At 46.6% G+C, this 19,808-nt stretch overlaps 1 long non-coding RNA gene across 1 annotated transcript in view; it reads right to left on the reverse strand.

The window, feature by feature from the left end:
* Window positions 1-19,808, reverse strand: part of LOC139763900 (uncharacterized) — a 167,404-nt gene that overhangs the window by 114,960 nt on the left and 32,636 nt on the right. The window contains exon 6 of the long non-coding RNA XR_011716287.1: window positions 16,493-16,549. This is a non-coding gene — a long non-coding RNA (uncharacterized lncRNA). The remainder of the gene's footprint in view (window positions 1-16,492; window positions 16,550-19,808) is intronic.

The raw sequence follows: 19,808 nt of genomic DNA on the forward strand, positions 1-19,808 counted from the left end.
CCTGCCGGACGATGATCCCGCTGATAATGTGAAAGAACCTGACACACCCCAGACGGTACGGTACGGTACTGGGTAGTGGGCAGGTGAGTTACAGCACGGTACGGGACGGTACTGGGTAGTCGGCAGGTGAGTTACAGCACGGTACGGGACGGTACGGTGAGATGCCATGCTGAACGGGACGGGGCACGAAGGGCTCGAGCGGTACGGTGCGGTATGGAACGAATATGGGACGGAACGGACTGGAACGGAGCGGTACTCTGAAGTTCTATCATTGCAACGTTAACAGAGCAGAGAAATCTACTGTCGGCTGTGCGCTTCGTCTGCGTCAGTTGAGAGAGAAATTAAATCGAAGGAACGAGGAGTTCTGAATCCACACTACAATAGTCATTTTTATATATAATTCATTATTTCCTGGTCGAATCACCACGCGTGAGGTGCACCTTGTCCTCACTCCGGAGATTTAGCAGTTCTTATCAACAAACCCAACCCCTTCCCGACCTCCCCACGTGAAAATATAAATCAAAACACCGTAATTTGTTTTCTGTCGAAATGTCGCAGTTTTTACCGTCACGAGGGAAACGGTCTATGCCAACTTACGTCGTGAGCCCAAGGCAATACCAATCACGAGGCAGGTTATAAATGAGTCTGGATTTCGCGAAAGCAAATTTCTCATGTCTAATCTTTAGGGTGACTCGAACATTCCATTATCATGTGCTGGTGCGTAGGGCGCCAATTTGAGATCGCAGTTGATAACCATTTTTCCATAAGTTTCTTTAAGCCGGGTTTTTCCCTCGTCATCATTAGTTCTCTTGGGCTTTGAAAGTGGCCCGGCCGCTCGTGTTCCCTGGGTGGAGGGTTGGTGGGGTGAGATGGTATTGTAATGTCCAGAATGATGATGGTTTTTCTGATCGAGATATCTTACAATAAAGCTGTACAGTATTAAGAACGGTGTCTGGTTAGGCGGCGGGCTGCTGCTACTGCTGGCGCTTAGAGAGGAAATTGGACTGCATTCTACCTAACTCCTTGAGCACGACGGTACGACCAGGGAACACCACGGCACGACCACTGAGCACGACGGTACGACCTTCGAGGGGTGATGGTGCGACCGTTGAGGCACAACGGCACGACCCAAGATCAAGACAAGTGCGACCCTTGCAAGTGATGCCCTGGTCAATGGCCTTCATTTGGAAAGTACTAATACAATAGGGAAGGATTTCCAGCAACCTACCCGCACTCCTCTTATAATAATAATAATAATAATGATAATAATAATAATAATAATAATAATAATAATAATAATAATAATAATAATAATAATGATAATAATAATAATAATAATAATAATAATAATAATAATAATAATAATAATAATAATAATAATAATAATAATAATAATAATGATAATAATGATAATAATAATAATAATAATAATAATAATAATAATAATAATAATGTGTAGGTATGTAAATTTGCGTGTGTGGACGTGTGTATGTACATGTGTATGGGGGGGTTGGGCCATTTCTTTCGTCTGTTTCCTTGCGCTACCTCGCAAACGCGGGAGACAGCGAGAAAGTATAAAAAAAAAAAAAAAAAAAAAAAAAATAATAATAATAATAATAATAATGATAATAATAATAATAATAATAATAATAATGATAATAATAATAATAATAATAATAATAATAATAATAATAATAATGATAATAATAATGATAATAATAATAATAATTGTAACAGGCAGAAAGTAAAGTTGGAATCTATTCTCAGCTGCATCATCACTGTTCTGCCGGTTTGCCTTAACTTTCTCGTCATCCCCAGTGGACTACACCAGTGAGGAGCCGCTTGTGCTCCGTCTCTACTCCACCATCAATACCACGAACAAAAGACTTTATCAAGAACACAGTAAACTAGTGTTTACAACGGCAAGGCGCCATCAACCGTACAGTAAAGAAAAAAGAAATTCTTCAGTCGATAGCCTAGTTAGAGCTTCTTTCTCTCTCTCTCTCTCTCTCTCTCTCTCTCTCTCTCTCTCTCTCTCTCTCTCTCTCTCTCTACACACACACACACACACACACTCACTGCCACTTACACAATAGCAGCAACACAATAACAACAACACATGTATACCTCCCTAGTATGAACATCAAGTATTGCGTTTCCCATTCAGAGTGCCCTGCCCCTGCAGCTGACAGTGCGGTATCAAATAACAATCAGATCTTCCCCTACCATCAGCTCACACCACGGAGATAACATAATGATATATTTCCCGGGTCATTATCGTCATATGAAAATCATTTATCATTCATTCATATCTATCTAGATTGTAATGGCGTTCTTCGTATACGTCTCGCAAGGAAAAACTATCGTCGCAGTCGTGTGTCATAATCTACCGTCGAAACCCAATCCCCACATGTTCCTCCGTGGTTTACCTTGACCGTTTCAGCCCCGCTACAGTACGTCTTCCGCCATACAACGCACATCAACCCAGGTTCCTATCTAGCGCTTCTCTCTCCCACCTGCCTCTGAATACTCACATCCCACAACCCCAGTGCCCTATATCTTATATCTCTTTCTCAGTCTCTCCCCTCATCCTTGTTCCCTCCACTTCTGACACACACACACACACACACACACACACACACACACACACATCCATTTCGTCAGCCTCTCCCCCCTCGTCCTCTCCTTATGTACGTACCATTTCAGCAAAACCTGGTCGGCCTTCACAGTCAGACTATGTTCACTACCACCACACCTCTCTCTATCTCTGTATCAATGCCACGGTCAGCCCGCCTCACGCCACACATCGTCGTCCTCAGGCACTTCACTTCACCCTCTTCCGTTCCACTGCATCGTACCCAAAGGTCACACCCTCTTGTTCAAGGATAGAAAGGTCATGCTGCTTCACAAGTAACTCTCATGAGGTTACTACTCCTCGGGGTTACTCTATTGAAGTAGCTCTCTGCAGGTAACTCTCTCGGGGTACAGCTCCAAGTGTAGCTCCCCCTCGGGGCACCGCTCCAAAGGTAACTCCCCAGAGGGTACTGCCCCTTGCTCCAGGTCATTCCCAGAAGTAGCGTGAGACTCGAACCTTGCACCGGAATCTTTCCCATGACGAGACAGCCTCCCTGGGCAGAGCCATGGCTCGCGTGAATGACACCACCGCTCGCGTGTTGCTGCCCCTGCCCCTGGCACGGAGCCCCAGCCTGGAGTAATTGCGGACCAGGGGGCAAGAGAGTGTTACCTCCGCCACTAGAGGGCAGAATATAGACCTTATATAGCATCACCTGGGCCACTGGAGGCGAAATGTAAACCCTATGCAGAATCAGCTCAACCACTAGAAGCAAGATGTACATCTTTTGTTGTTATTTTTTTCCGAGCAAGAGAAAAACACAGGCCTTAATTTGCTTGCGTAAAAGCAGGAGTTGAATTCTTTCGTCTTGCATGTGGCGTCTCACCTGTGTGTAGCGTCTCACCTGCGTGTGGCGTCTCACCTGTGTGTGGCGTCTCACAGCGAGTCACAAAAAAAAGTTGATCTTTACTGCTACAGACAGAGGGAGGACAGACTTCCCGGGCATGACAAGATGAACATCACGTTAATTTTGAAACATAGTGACTCTTGCATACAGCCTCTCACCAGTGTGTGTGTGTGTGTGTGTGTGTGTGTGTGTGTGTGTGTGTACGCCCTGAGTGACAGGCCAGGTCCTGGGAAAGCTGTGCTGACCTTCGACCGTTTACTCTCGTGGTGATAATTTGTACCGTGAAGACGGCGGCGCCTTTGTTGCCTTTGATCAGCTCTCGTCCGGCGGAGACGAACAGGTGGTGGCGGAGATGAGAGGCCACGGGATGCCTACTGTGAAGATGAGGAGTCATGGGATGCTTACCGTGCAGGTGAAGAGCCATGGGACGATCTATCGTGCAAGATAAGGGGACATGGGATATTCATTTACCGTGCAAATGGATATATTCTGATATTTTCTATGTCAACGAACTGTTGCTCCATAAAGTACGAGAAGTAATCAAAATATTTCATCAACTTCCTTGATATAAATCACACCTAATTCTAGCGTTCGTGACCATGACCATAGCTTCAGTCTTCTGTCTTCTTAGAGGTAATCCCTCGTGCTCACACTAAGGCTGATGACGTGTTTCAATGATGCTCAAACTCTATCGCTTCCTGGGCCATCACGTACACTAGCAGGGTTTTGAGACTCGTCCGTCTAGAATGTGTTCTGACCGTACCATCGAGGAAATGCCTTCCACGTGATGGTACAGCTGCTGCCTCAGTTCTCGTGAAGAGCTGGGCTCGTGTGGCAACACCAATCTCCCCAAACATGATTTGGACGGACCCTTGCGTGGGCCAGGGCGCAGCACGAGGGGCGGGAGCGGAGGCCCACAGTAATAGCCTTGTCCCAAATTATCATGCATCCATCCCCGAGCTGACTTGGTGGCTCCCTACGTCCTGGGGACAAATGGTTAGTGGACGAGGTAAATGAAGGTCTTGTATAATCCTCTGCATTGTGTCTAAAATCGTTTGTGTGTGTGTGTGTGTGTGTGTGTGTGTGCGATAACCCGGCGTGGTGTGTACAACAACTTAATACAGTATGTACGATAACCTAATATCGTTTACGCGAAACCTTACGATCTTGTAAACTAAAAGCTCGTTGACCTTTTCGTTTACATGTAAGCTGAGGACCAGCCAAGCTCCTGTTTTCGGGGTTCACTGTATATCATGTAAAATAAAGCGAGTTTACTCTATTCACATAATACTAAGGAATTTGTTTATGAGTTTCGCTTTTTGTTTGCATATAAACTGAGGTTGGGGACTGAAACCTTAGATGATAGGAGCTTACACTTAAAGCCATTGCTGCATGCGTTCTCTCTCTCTCTCTCTCTCTCTCTCTCTCTCTCTCTCTCTCTCTCTCTCTCTCTCTCTCTCTCTCTCTCTCTCTCTCACCGACACTGGCGTAGGCGGTATTGCCAGTTGTCAGCAGAGAGACATTACCGGTACAACCACAGTGCCAGCTCAGTGCTAAGAAAGAGGAAGCGTAATTCCTCGACCATAGCCCTTGGCTATGAGTCTGGCCTTTGATCTGACCCTGAACGGTCAGGTTAAAGGTCAGGCCTTTATGGCCAAGGGTCATACCGTCGTACTCAGAGGTCGTACCGTCAAGTTGCAGGGTCGTACCGCCGTGCTCGAGAGCCAAATTGCCGTGCTTGCTTCAGTCATGCAGACGCCTGCAGTTCTGCACGCCAACAGCACCTCATAGCAAACCATAATCCCAGGAAATTTGATATCTCTACTTATGCTTTGCTTTTCATTGGGAATCCTAAAGAATAAAAGTCTAGTATTAACCCCATTCCGTCAGCTTTTTATCCATATAGGGGAACCGCATTCGTTTCAGTTACTGTACCTTCTATCAAGGTTTACGAATTCTCTACTGTCTTCTTCGTGCCTAAGAGTACTCAAGGGTCCTTATACTCCTCGTATTTCCCTTCCTGAATCTTTCTGCTTCTCTGCAGCCCAGCGTACGAGGTGTATCTACAGCTAATGATGGCGACAACTCGAAGAGCGTCTCCTGCGGTTAGCAAGACAGGCCGTAAAGCCAACAGCTTCATCCCTGGCAGGGGAACGATAAGGTAATAAGAGACGAGTGCCGTAATGGCTGCTACTGGCGGGGTTATCTCACCTCTGGTAAATAAGCACCACGAGCTAATCTACGCCTGTGTGGTGAAGGTAATGGAGGGTTGGTTATCTATCGCCTGATGGCCGGTCCTGGCCCTGGCCACACATGGTTATGCGGCCGTCTGGGGCTCCCTGGTCGTTACGATAAAACACCAGTGCCTCCCGTGGTTACGCGGGGGCTGGTCATTACTCTCACTGTCTCCGTCTCCATCTTGGAAAATTAGTACCGTCCGTGTTGTTTACAAGGCTGCTTCCTGGTGATGAAGGCCCGGACCCCATGCGGTTATGGTAATGCCTGGTGCTTGTTCCTGAATTGGTGTTTGCCCGTCCTTGTTGATGGGGGAGGGATACTGCATCTTCGTGCTTGTTGAGGGGGGGGGGGGCTGCTGCTTCCCTGTGCTTGTTGATGTGGGCTGCTGCCTCCTTGTGCTTGTTTGATGTATGGAGCCTTGGTGCTTGTTGATGTTCGGTGCTGCTTGTTGATGAGGGGCGCTGCCTAGTGCTTGCTAATGTGGGGTTCTACCTAGTGGTTGCTGATGAGGAGTACTGACCGTGCTTGTTAATGTTGATTTACTTTACACACACACACACACACACACACACACACACACACACAAAAAAAAAAAAAAAAAAAAAAAAAAAAAAAAAAAAAACATGCTAAGGTCATGAGAAAATTAAGGAATAACGAAAATTGAATCAACTTATAGAATACCCTGGACGAGCTACAAAGCTGACAGGTCTGATACTTGGATGAGAAGTTCTAACCCGACTATAAGAGAGGTAATGAAGATGGGAGACGGTGAAAGGCTGTGACATAACTATAATCTAGCAGGTAGAAAGCTACATGAATCTGTGTGAGAGGGACTTGGGTGGTCGGCTTGTACCCAATCTCTCGCCAAAACATTACGTCCGTTGAATTAATCAGGCAGCAAGTTATCTGCTTGTGAATACCAATATCTGAATTTAAGTACACGAGTAATATAACGTTCAGCTAACAATTTACAGCTTGAAGTCTAGTCGCCACTCTTCAAGAAGCATAAAGAACTAACAGAGAAGGACTGGAGGAGGGCAGCAAAGATGGTACCTGAAAAAAGAAATCTGAGTTACAGTGAGAGATTGGGGCCATAAATTTGCCGACGGAGGAGGAGGAGAAAGGAGTAAGGGCAGCCTTGATTACAACGTTTAACTTTCAAAATCAATTTGACAATCAGGACACCGAGGAGTTCTTTGCGAGATGTAAAGAAACAGCAACCAGAGGTCAGAATCAAGTAAGAAACGGACTACAATAAACGTAGAGAAGTACTTACGGAAAACCAATTTAAATATTTTGTATGATAGCAGAGAGAGAGAGTTCAAGAGATTGGGTGTAGAACTCCCTTCCCGTACAATACAAATATGTAATTACACATAGATACCAGACTCTCTCTCTCTCTCTCTCTCTCTCTCTCTCTCTCTCTCTCTCTCTCTCTCTCTCTCTCTCTCTCTCTCTCTCTCTCTCTCTCTCTCCACACGCACACCAACACAAGCTAGATCATTAAACTCCCACACTTCATTTCCCCCTTAAACCTCTTCCCTCCGTCTATCCCCGCGCACGCCACCTAATCTCACTCAGTTCTCCCTCTCTGTACCCAGCCTGCGACCCCACACACACTCCTTAGCTCTCTCTCTCACCCTTCCCCGTCTGTGCTTTCATTCCCCCTCCTTCCCTCCAATCCTCCCACACTCCAAGCGCCTCTCTTCTATCACCCCCCTCAGCCCCAGCACCAACCCCTCCTCCTGGTCCTGATAATCATCAGCGATCACCCTCCACATTAGAGGGCGTGTGTTGCCCTCGCACGGTCCCTAACCTCTCATCTGCCCCACAAATTAAAGAGAAGCAGAGTCTTAGACGCTGAGGGTCCGTCTTCCCGAGATGTTCTGTCTGTGCCCCTGGTGGACGGTTGGGTGGGTGGGTATGTATGTGTGTGTGGGGGGTGGGGGGCGTGAGTGGTATCCCTAGCCCTATGGGACCTCATCTGGAGACCGAGGGAAAGGGCCCTGTACCGGGCCCCGAGCCATCCAATTTGTCCTTATTAGGGATAATCCTCGCACGTGCAATTTTTCATTCAATAAATCAGTCGGACTTTCCCCAGACTACCAATTACACCCAAACCCATCTGGGCGTCCCGTCCGAGGAGCGGAGTGCTTCGTCTCCATGTGCGCCACTCCGACAGATTCGAACCCAGTGCAAACCTATCGATGCCAGGGGGGTCTCAGTTGCCCACCCCTAAACCCACCACGAACGTGTCTATATAACCTTCGTGACCACGTCATACGAACACTCCGTCTCCACACCTGTGTAATGATAAGCCGTGTTCAAATTATCGGCGCTGCCTTCCGAGCTTGATACGGACATAAATAACCAGCAATAACAGTTCTTGTGGCCCCTGTTTGTTAAGGTCACTTTACCGAATCCAAGCCAAATAAAGAGGTTTACAGGATGGTGTACCCAACACGGAGGAGGCGACCTTAAATCATTCCCTGGGTGTAACACCTGGAGGTGGTCTTACATCGTCCTCGCAAGATGATAAAACCTGCTGATCAGAATCATCGGCCGCAGTCTGGCTGTCCTGGGCATTTGTGCAGCACGTGAGGTGAGGTGAGGTGAGGTGAGGTGAGGGAGAGAGAGAGAGAGAGAGAGAGAGAGAGAGAGAGAGAGAGAGAGAGAGAGAGAGAGAGAGAGAGAGAGAGAGAGAGAGAGCTGGTCAGCCGTAGAAAGTGCACCTGGGAGAAAATCAGAGCACAAGGATATTAGCTTGACCGTGCAACTTTCACACACACACACACACACACACACACACACATGTTCAGGCCTGAACCATAATTTTTCTCTTTATTCCTAAATCTATCATCATCTTACTCCTGAATGATACTGTTTATTCCAGTTCATTTCTGTGTGCTTAAGACTACACTTGATCACCTGTTTATGCAGCGTTGCTCATTACGACAGAATATAAAGTAAAACGTTCTTTTTATGAAAAATGACATAATCACAGTGGTTTGTGATTCTCTCTCTCTCTCTCTCTCTCTCTCTCTCTCTCTCTCTCTCTCTCTCTCTCTCTCTCTCTCTCTCTCTCTCTCTCTCTCTCTCTCTAACACCATTTCGGATATCCTTAAGAACGGGTTAGACTACGTATACTGCCCCTCACATCCTCCTCCTCCTACAGTGAATGTGGACCACTGTGATCTTCATCCTCTCGTCCAACAGCCACGTACTTTCTCTTCAACCTTTCAAAAAGAAAGCCACACTTCTTTCCCTCAACCGTGCAAACTTTCACCAAACGATGAGGATTTGTGCCAGACTCTCTCTCTCTCTCTCTCTCTCTCTCTCTCTCTCTCTCTCTCTCTCTCTCTCTCTCTCTCTCTCTCTCTCTCTCTCTCTGTCGTGGCTTTCACTGGAGGGGGGGGGGGGTCACCAGAGCCCGGACGGACAACTTAGGTTGACCTAAGACGACCTCGCGACACGACGCGTTTAAAACAAGTCCAGCCGACGCTGGGCAACCCGCGAGACTTTCTCTCACGCTTGGCTCATCAGTCACTATTAACTCATCAGCGTCAGGTCCATGGATTGGTTAACCTGAGCTCTGGACCCATCAACTGCCGCGGTCGTTAACGCCGTCGTCGTCGATCCATAACTACCAACTCGATCATCCCAATACCTTCATCAGGTGCTCAGGATCACCTCTAAGACTTTACACCTTCGCACTGCACGTAGGGTCCTTGATCACAGTGTGGAAATGGTATCTTCATGATCAACGCAGCTTGAATCATTATTCACCGTGTTGCCGGATGTGTTGCTTCGACCATCGATATTCATTTTGAATATCTAAATCAAATACTTCATTCACTATCAGATCTGATTTTTCTATCTTATATTTTCTCAGTAATCTTTAAACTACACGAGCATATTTTTGTCTTTTGGTTCGCTGTGATAAACCGTGTTTCTGTGATGATATCCCAGTATTTCATGACAGCAATGAATGCTCTCTTTTCACCCCCTTTCTTTGTTAAATGTGTATGTCAAATTATCAATAAAGTCTATGACTGTCTCATATCTAAAGGAAAACACGCTTACGAAATTACTCTATAAAGTGTTACATGCGTTATGTTCTTATATGAGTCAGCTCCGATAAATACATTTCCGTCTGCTACAATAAATGGTTTCTAGGTACCAATTCTACCGATCAATCCCCAAGGGAGGATGAACAGCTGGGTTGACTGCGGAACGACTGCATCGACGGTACACTGAGCAAAACGGTACAATGAACATGACAGCACGACGCTTCAGCATGACGGTACATCTATCACAAAGGTACGATGAACATCATATCACGACCCTTCGGTTCGACGGTACATTGGCCACGACGGTACGAGCTCTGAATACAACGGTACAGCCATTGGTTATGAAGGCTTGGCCTTCAACCTGATTCGTAAGAGGTAAAAGTTTAAGGCTAGGCTCTCACGCCTCTAACAGTCGTGTGATATCCTGAGCATTTCTGGTCTAAGAGGCATCACAAGAACGAAGCTGGGTCTGATGAAGAGTCCAGAAGGAGGCGAAGATGAACATCAGCACTAATAAACATGCCACATGATGCAAACATTTGAGGAACTGAGATTATTCTCTCTGTAAAACCGCAGGCTCAGAGACGACAACACAAAATCTTAATATACGACTGAAATTTGATAACATGGATACAGATGCATGAAGCAATATACTCAAGGTTCTTGTGACCAAATAAAATAAGCCGAGGCTTAAAGAAGGCAGGTTTCACTGCGACGGAGACAAATCTTTGTTTTCAAACCGTCACTCTACACTGAGGTAGACTATCCACTAATAGCATACACGCCGAAGTGATAAACCCATTCAAGGAATGATCATATGACGGTTTGTAGTGAGGAGATGATCATTCACCAGACAGAATTACCAAGTTCCACTCTGATACATCTCCTGCTGGCTGTTTATTACATGTTGTCTGGGTGTAGCTTCGGAGCTATTGAAACCCGGCGTGAGACGAACGTAGACTATTTCACCAAGTCTTGTGGTGTTTATATGTTTTATCCTTATCTATCCATCTACCTATCTATCTATCTATATCTATCTATCTATCTAGCCATCTTTCCATCTATATTATATCTGTCTGTCAATTCATCTACCAGTAACTTCGTGCTAGCCCTGTCTCATGCAAAGTCTCGTCAAACGTATGAACTCTCTCTCTCTCTCTCTCTCTCTCTCTCTCTCTCTCTCTCTCTCTCTCTCTCTCTCTCTCTCTCTCTCTCTCTCTCTCTCTCTCTCTCTCCCCAAGGATCACCTGAGGCAGGCAGGCAGCAGCCACCTCCCCCTCATACATCACCCGGACGCACCAACCACAGTTCCGGAGACACGGCGGCCGGCGTCCTCTCCACCTCCCTCTCCCTCTCTCCCATAACCCACCCCCCCCCCCTCACTCTGTTGCTCCCTCTCACTCTGTATCTCCCTCTCACTCAGGTAGCAGGCGGTAGGCAGCCACCTACCAGGGAGGTGTATTACCGTTACTACCCGCCTGGGTATCAGGAGGGTTACTGACAGCTTTGCAGTGTGCCAGCGCCTCAGTGGCTGTCAGTTGTCACTCCTTGAACCAAAGAGCTATCTTTTCTTTCTGCCTCACCCACACTTTGGCTGCTGGCATTCAGTCCACAAACATACAGTCTCTCCACGTCGCACACAACGCTTGGCAACACGTAACACACGACTCATTCTACGTGACTCTAGATTTTCCCTGCATTACACATCAGCCCGACCTTCGGGCTAAATGTTGGCGAGATTACTTCTCTCCCTACCATACTGGCTCCCTCTGTCCCTTAAAACCATTGAATCGGTGGAGTGGTTGATACTCAAACACAGGTGGAGGCTGTGTTTGACTGCATAGTAAAAGAGTCTCAGCCCTTGAGTCCCCTTAACTGAGGCCTTTGTGTGGTGGGACGCACCCTTCCTACTCTCCCTGAAACCAACGCCAACAGCGCTCACCATTTTCCCAAGACACGTATCAATCTCCTAAGACAGTACTCACCACTCTCTCCCAGACGATCTACAACCCTTGAGCAAGATAGCTTAAAAGCCCGTGATGACGATAGCTTCATTCCAGAGTTCATGCACTTCCCTAGTGCTACATATCTCTCCATCCGCTCGGGGCTGTGAAGAAACGCCTTGAGAGATAGTAGATCGTCCACAAGTATCATGTGTTGAGGACATAAATTTCTCGACAGTGTCTGGTGATCAGCAACGACATCTGGCAACTCAGACGTAGTAAATACCCAGTATTTTTTCAGGGATGAACGAACACAGCATGTTTACACTTGCATCGGATGTGGTGATGAACTGACATGAATGCTTCCTTGTACTATTTGTTTATCCTTTTTATATATGCAGATTAAAAACAAACGTACGGATGCAGAAATTATCAATTTGTACTCTGACATCAAACAGAAAACGACAGATCAAGGCGAAAGCTAACTGGACGTATTCCAAATAAACCGAAAAGTTCCGTGGCCTCCTCATGGTCTATAGGAGGGCTCCTGGCTCCCTCTCCCACTCTAGAAAGACTCCCTGGCGCTCCTCCTGATCTAGGACGACTCCTGAACCCTCCTACTTGTCCTCCTGTTCCAGAGGAGACTCTCAGCTCGCCTCCCCGGCTGCTCCTTCTGGCAGGTGAGGCCCCTGGCACGCGCCTCACCGGATATCCGCTGACACGGCCTGCTGGCTCCCTCCACACGCACGGTCTCCTCCCGCGCCAACCCCAGGCTCACACCCACACGCACACGCACACGCACGCAACACACACACACACACACACACACACACACACACACACACACACATACACACACACACAAGCAACCAACACCAACACACACTTGGGAGCGACCGTAGACCCCTCCCGGTACGGTACAAATAAGTAATATGCCGACTACGTAATTACAAAATGGATACAGCTCTCTCTCTCTCTCTCTCTCTCTCTCTCTCTCTCTCTCTCTCTCTCTCTCTCTCTCTCTCTCTCTCACACACACACACACACACACGCACCTGTCATGTTCTCGAGCAGGTGCAGACTACCCACCCCCCACCCATTAACCCTACCATCACCCTTCCCACTATTACCCCCCAACCCCCCTTCCCCATCTAATCATCAGTAATGCCACATCTTGAAGAACAGTGGCGGGAGGAGTTCTAATGGGGACACTCTACGAAGGAGATTCTAATGAGGCAAATGAGGCAATGGAGATTCAAAGGAATCAACGATTAAAGGGGTTCTAATGAGGTGAACAAGACGAAGGTTCATAGTAAGGTCAATGTTCACATGGGAGGGGTCATTATGGGGTTTAAAGGTATGGAGCCTAAATGGTGCTGAGTGATGAGAGGAGTAGAATGAAGCACAACACTAAAATTTTTACTAGTTCCTGTGGTTATATTCATCACATTATTATCAATTATCATTACTGTCATTACTACTATTATTATCATTTAATCATTATTATCATTATTATTATTATCATCATTATTATTATTATTAATACTATCATCATTATTATCAATACAACGTAACTCAGGGAGAAGGCACACGACGTAACATACCATAACACAGCAAGGAGGCACACAACGTAACATACCGTAACAGGGCGTAACGCGGCGTAACGGAACACCTGGACGAACTCGCGCCAGGCCTGCGTAACGTCTGTCACGCCACCCCTTCCCCCCCCCCCGATCCGCGGGAGGAGGGAGGTGGTAGGGTGGTGTGGGGGTTGGGGTGGCGTGACACTTGACATTATATTGATGGTTACGAGAGGGGGGGGGGCAGGTGCACCGTCCCTGGCTGGCTGCTGACAGGGAGAGAGAGAGAGAGAGAGAGAGAGAGAGAGAGAGAGAGAGAGAGAGAGAGAGAGAGAGAGAGAGAGAGAGAGAGGGGGGGGGGGGGGGAAGGAGAGGGGGAGGTATTGCCTACGTGTTGTCAAGTGTTCTGTGTGTGAGACGAGGAGACTGTCTGTTTGTGGACTGAAAGCCAGCATCCCACGTGTGGGTGAGAGAGAAAAAGAAAGACGTTACCTGGGCCAAAGGTGCGAGCTTGACAGCCACTTTAGTGCTGGCTCCCTGCCTAGCCGTCACTAACCCTCCTGATACCTCGTCAGACAGACAGACAAACACAGACAGACAGACAGACAGAGATAGACAGACAGAGACTCACAGAAAGACTGAGCAAGAGGCAGAGTAATATCGACAGACAAGAAAGAGAATTCGTGAAAATATGAAGAGCGAGACTATGAGATAAATAGTACATGTTTTTCCTACAAAACAGAAGTATCAATTTTCCTTCGTTTACATCCGGGAACTTGCAACCACTCCACAGAACACATCAAAACACACCATTGTACCGCAGTACAAGACTCAATCAGGCACAAGAGATCCCTTCGCTTCACAAAGTCAATACAAAGTATTACGTGAACTGGCATCCATATCAACACAAAACTAATAACCAAAAATTATCTGATTCTATACAACCTATACAAGACAGTTTTCTTCAACCTACACAGAAAGGATGAAATTCCATTGGGAAAGATGCGAATATGGACCCTATGCAGTTTTCCTTGAGTCCCCTCACTTACAGAGTGGTGTTGCCAACACAAGGTCATTTGGTTCTGGTGGTTAACTCGTGCTGTTCAGGCAATTAGCTGAGCTTGTTGACAGTTACTGGTGTACTGTGGATGGTTGAGTTGTTAAGAGAACTATGTTACTATGTTCTGTTTTGTTAGGACACTATGTCAGGGTAATAGTTTACCGGGGTAGTAGCGACACAAGCTATTGTAGCCTTACCAGTAGTAGTAGTAGTGGTAGTAGTAACAGTAGTAGTAGTACTAGTAGTAGTAGTAGTAGTAGTAGTAGTAGTAGTAGTAGTAGTAGTAGTAGTAGTAGTAGCAGTAGTAGCAGTAGTAATAACAGTTGTAGTAGTAGCAGTAGTAGTAGTCGTAACAGTAGCAATGGTTTAAGTATTTCTGTACACCATACTTTCTCGACACTTGCTTCAATTACACAAAAATCACGGATAAGTTCACAAAAGCAGTCTGTTGATGAAAACACACAAACCATGACGTAAATTCTTACGTTTCTTCTAAAATCATTACCAAAGCGAGTATTCCCTACATCAAATTTCTAAGTTAATTACTCCGGTTGTCGAGGGATAATGTGGTCATCTACTGCTCGGAGGACCAGTTCAGAAATGGCTGAGACAAGTTCTGACCAGCTTTCTCGCCAGAGTCAACCACAGGTATTCTATCCACCTATCCGTCTCAGGCCCGGGTCTGGCGATTTCATGTACTATGTATTATGACGGGCAATTTTACGAGCAAGCCAACTGCATTCCTTGGCCAAATGGGCCGGATCGTGGCCCGCCGGCTGGCTACGTATCCGGACACTGCCCTTGAGGACACAGACGTATCCGGACACTGCCCGAGGGGACACACTGGCCCTGGGTGAGGCAAGGGAGGACCAGTATCCACTGATAAGGAGAGAGGGAGGGGGAGAGAGTCGAGTACCAACTCCGATGATATCTTTTGTATCATAAAATGAAATTATCATCAGAGCTTCTCTCCAATACCAACGGCTTCACATATACCAGGAGTAGTAGTAGCAGTAGTAGTAGTAGTACCTACACCAGCAACTATAGTAATAGTACCTCTACCACCAAAGGAGACGGAAGCAGCTCAAGCAGGAGGGGCACCACCAACAGCAGTAGCAACAGCAGCAAAGGCAAAGCGATATCGGCTGCTGCACTGACGCGACAGATAAGATGGACCTTAACTCGATGACGACTGATGAGGGGGGATGGATGATGGATGAATGAGGGGTGAGGTGGATGACTGACAGATGGCGGGGTAAGTGGATGACTGATGGATGATGAGGTGTTGGCACCATCTGCTGACGACAACTCATCCCACTAATCCGGCAGACTTCAAGGATCAACTCAATACCCAGACAGTCGTGCCCAAGGGTCATAACGTCATGCTTAAAGGTCGTACTATCGGGCTCGATGGGTTACTTTCCCAAAAGATAATTAATACGTAGCTTCGGGAAAGCTAGTCTTGATATAAGACGAGACACGCGTTCTAACGTCAATCAAAAATCCGTAAAGAAATATATTCTTACACCATCGTCAGGTGCACTGACTCACAGAATAGCACTGCTCACAGCTGAGATCAGTATGACACACTTTACAGCGAGACTCGGGTACTTATACAAAATGCAAGTCACTATCAAACTCTAATGCTCTGTGAATCAGTCAGTTGTTAAGGATATTCTCTTGAGACAGAAAGGAAGAGAAGACAAAATATTACGGCAGTAAGGAAATCGAAGAGACATGGCGAAAGCAACAAGAAGAATTTTGAACATGGCTTTAAATATATCTTGATGTAAAGCTCGAACAAAATCTGTACTCGTGTGTTAATGCAAACACAATCCTCTTAATGATTAAACAAATATACAAAAAAGCTAAGCAATATCAAGTTTCTCAGAAACATTGTATCGTGAAACCTGAAGATAATGAGAGTAATTCTTAAAGTAAATTTGTAAGGAACTACGTTAGATAATATCTTTCAACAACGTGAGATATAAACTTACCCCTCCGGAAAAGATCAAGGAAAAGGGGAGATATTAGAAGCAGGAGAGGCAGACGGCCGTGCTAGTGTGGATGTAAACAAACGCATTTCCTGGATATGAACAAACGAACCAGAACTCTCACTTACCTCTCGCTGATTGGCTGGATTCTTGTGGCTTCCCACCGTCTCAGCTCCTTCACCTACCTGCAAAGTTACGGATGTATCAGTTTACCCACAACACCACAACCGAGTTGTTTCAGATAAGAGAGAAACAATTAAAGTTTCTTGCTACCATTACGTAGGAGACTTGAGTCGTCGGATAATTCTCATACTACGATGATCATAGACCATTTCCTTATTTAGAATATTCTACACCATTCGGTAAGTTGTGCCTTGATATATACATATATATATATATATATATATCAAGGCAGGAATACTACGAGACATTATCTGGGATGAGGATTAGCGAGCAAAAACTAGAGAAGAATGAACACTGGAGAGGGCAGACAGCGAGGAGTGTTCGTCCTTGGTATATGGTAGAGAAGTGTACAAGGAAAAACGTAACCATGAAATTGTATTACAATGATCTTGAATGCAGGGGGAAGAAGCAGAGGATCCTCGCACCGCCGCTCACCCCTAACACGAGAGATTATCTTAATGCACAAGTGTCTGGACTGCCACCCAAGTTCCACTCACAAAACTTTTTTTTTTCTTACAATGCGAGAAACGTGCGTTCCAGCGAATCTTCGGAAAGTTCGAAATTTCTATACTAGTTTTACGCCAGCGGTCGTGCGCATGCATGTTGTGAGCTTCATTGCCTATCAGAAAGTACAGGTCAGTGGACTGGTCTATGTATCTAATGTCATGAGAGAAATACACAAATGGTAATCCTGTGTATTTAGGCAGGTTTCTTACCTCTAGGCCTAAGATAGTTGCAATATAATTACAACTGACAGTCACTTTGGTCACTGTTGTATCTTCATCAGACTCACAGGAATAACAACTGTTGTGACAGATGAGGATTACTACCAGTGTGCGCGCGTGTGTGTGTGTGTGTGTGTGTGTGTGTGTGTGTGTGTGTGTGTTGTAACTGTGTTGTAGTGCTTTACTCGCGTTGTGGTAGTGTAACAGTATTGCAGTAAAAAGGAGAAGTGCTGCGGTGTTGTACTAGTGTAGCGAGGTAGTACTGTGGTGGTGTGGTTGTGTGTAGTGCAGTAGTAAGGTTGTATAGTGGTATGGTAGTGTTGTGGTGTGGTGTAATGCAACATGTTTCGTCCAACGTGAGGCGCTACACCTCGTGTTCCTCCTACCTGATCATCACAACAGTTGGCATCACGCCATCTCAATCACATCCGTGGTGGCGCCCCACTATGACTCCATGCAACGCATCGTGATGACACCGCACACACACGTGCGCAGCACGCGTGTGTGCATGCTTCATGTGCACCACGAGACCTTCAAAGAACCCAAAGACTCCCTTCATCTGTAAAATTTTTTCCTTCCTAGTGGCTCTGAGACAGCCTTAGCAAGACTCTACAGCGAGTACACCTGAAGTCTAGTATATCGTAAAGAAATATAAATACCGCAAGACTATGTAAAACAAGAGAGTACAATGTATATCAAATGTCTGCTACATGCAAATTCTAATCATTTCACTCCTTTTTTAAAAACGACCCAATTGATTATGATTACACTTCATCATAAGGGCTGGGATCATGGGTGTGGGCAGCTGTCACGCCCCTGCCGGATATGTTCAAGTGCTGGGGCTGAGGCCAAGAATCTGTTACCCTCTGATATCTTTCCCTTAACCTCCTCTTCCTCGCCCACCTACCGATGATCCTCGGAGGGAACTCCTCCCACGTTAAACCGTACCCAAATATCTCACCTACGACCCGACCGCGTCGGCCATGATCCATCCGTTCATTTCATCGGCGATCAAACTCTTTTGTCTACATTCAGTCACTCGGTCCGTAAGTGATCCCTTCCACCACATCCGATTGCTTCAACCATACATTACGGCTATGACCCACGCCTGGGACCACGCCGGACCCTTCAATCATCTCCCGGGCCTGGCTGGTCAGGCCACCGAAGGCAGGCAGTAAAATCCGTAATAATCTGGGTGGTTTTTCCGGGGGGGGTGGGACCACCATTGTCCAGTCTTTGGGGGCTCAGGACGCGATTGGTTTTGAGCAGGAGATGGCTTCAGGTAACGGGTTCGAAGGGTATCATTAACGTTCCAGTCGCGTGTATGCGACGCTGCTACGAACGTTCGCTCACAAACCGTGCAAGTAACGTATTACGGAAAGGTCAACTGTACAGGAGGACGAGGAAGGCGTCAGCCAAAAGTCCCGCATCATCGTGGTCTTCATCTTTGGGGACCGAGCGGACGGATCCCCTAACATTCCTAACACATTATTATCCCGCGCTATCGTCCGCGGTTTATCTCGACTTCAGAATGCTTTACATCGGCTCCGGTACTATGAGTCGCGTCGCGTACCTGGTAATGGACTTGGATACCTTGTCCGTTGGGGTCATCCGCTGGCTGCAGGTTAGGATCTTGTGAGTCTCAGCCCCAAAGCCATCATTATATATGTTAATTGGCTACTAAGGAATCTCCTGCAGACCCAACACACTACAACACCGAGGTTTTCAGAGAGTTTCGCGCTTTTCCTTCGCAACTTTCCTGAATCTGTCCTTTCGATTATAGATATTAATCAACAACGGAACGGGAGGAAAATACATATCCGACACGTATGATACCTCTATTCATTACAGCTCTCGTAAACATCATCATAAGATCTCTTGTTCTTATCATTTTCCTTTCATTTAACCTCCGAATCCTTGAAGAAAAAAAAAAAAACACCGAACATCCGGCCAATTGGTTCGGATCTGGCATTCTTCCTCATTAATTATCCGAAGGCAAATTCATGTTCGGCCGATAAGATCGACTGCCGTAATGGCGGCGGATGATGCTGGCTCAGGGAGGCGGGTCTTGTGCGGGTCTTGGGATGACATCCCCTCAATCCCTCTGGTGATGGAACACTCCTGCCAAACTGGGCCCCTCCGCTGCCCCAGGATCACTTTCTGTGGGACTCCCGCAGCGCTCAGGAAGCCGACCACGTCCATCGGACGGGACCATAGGCCAAGAAGTGTTGCTACATGAGGTGCGTTTATACACGGCAACTGAGTAGCATCTTGTGTGTTTGAATGCTGCCACAACTCAAGGAGTTAGTTCTATGGACAACTTACCCTTGTTGGGGGGAAGAGTGTGTTTCTCGCGTACAAAACTCTTAACAAAAGACACTGTCACTGTGCTTCCAGTCTGCAACCCTGTGCAGGTATCGTGTGTCGTAACAATGGACGGATATCGTGTGAGTTTAAAGTAACAGGAATCGTAAGTCTGCAACGCTGCAGTAGCTCAGCGTCTGGTGAGCCGACCTCTGGACAAACTGGGTCTGTC

This window comes from Panulirus ornatus, chromosome 48, assembly GCF_036320965.1.
Source record: "Panulirus ornatus isolate Po-2019 chromosome 48, ASM3632096v1, whole genome shotgun sequence".
NCBI lineage: Eukaryota > Metazoa > Arthropoda > Malacostraca > Decapoda > Palinuridae > Panulirus > Panulirus ornatus.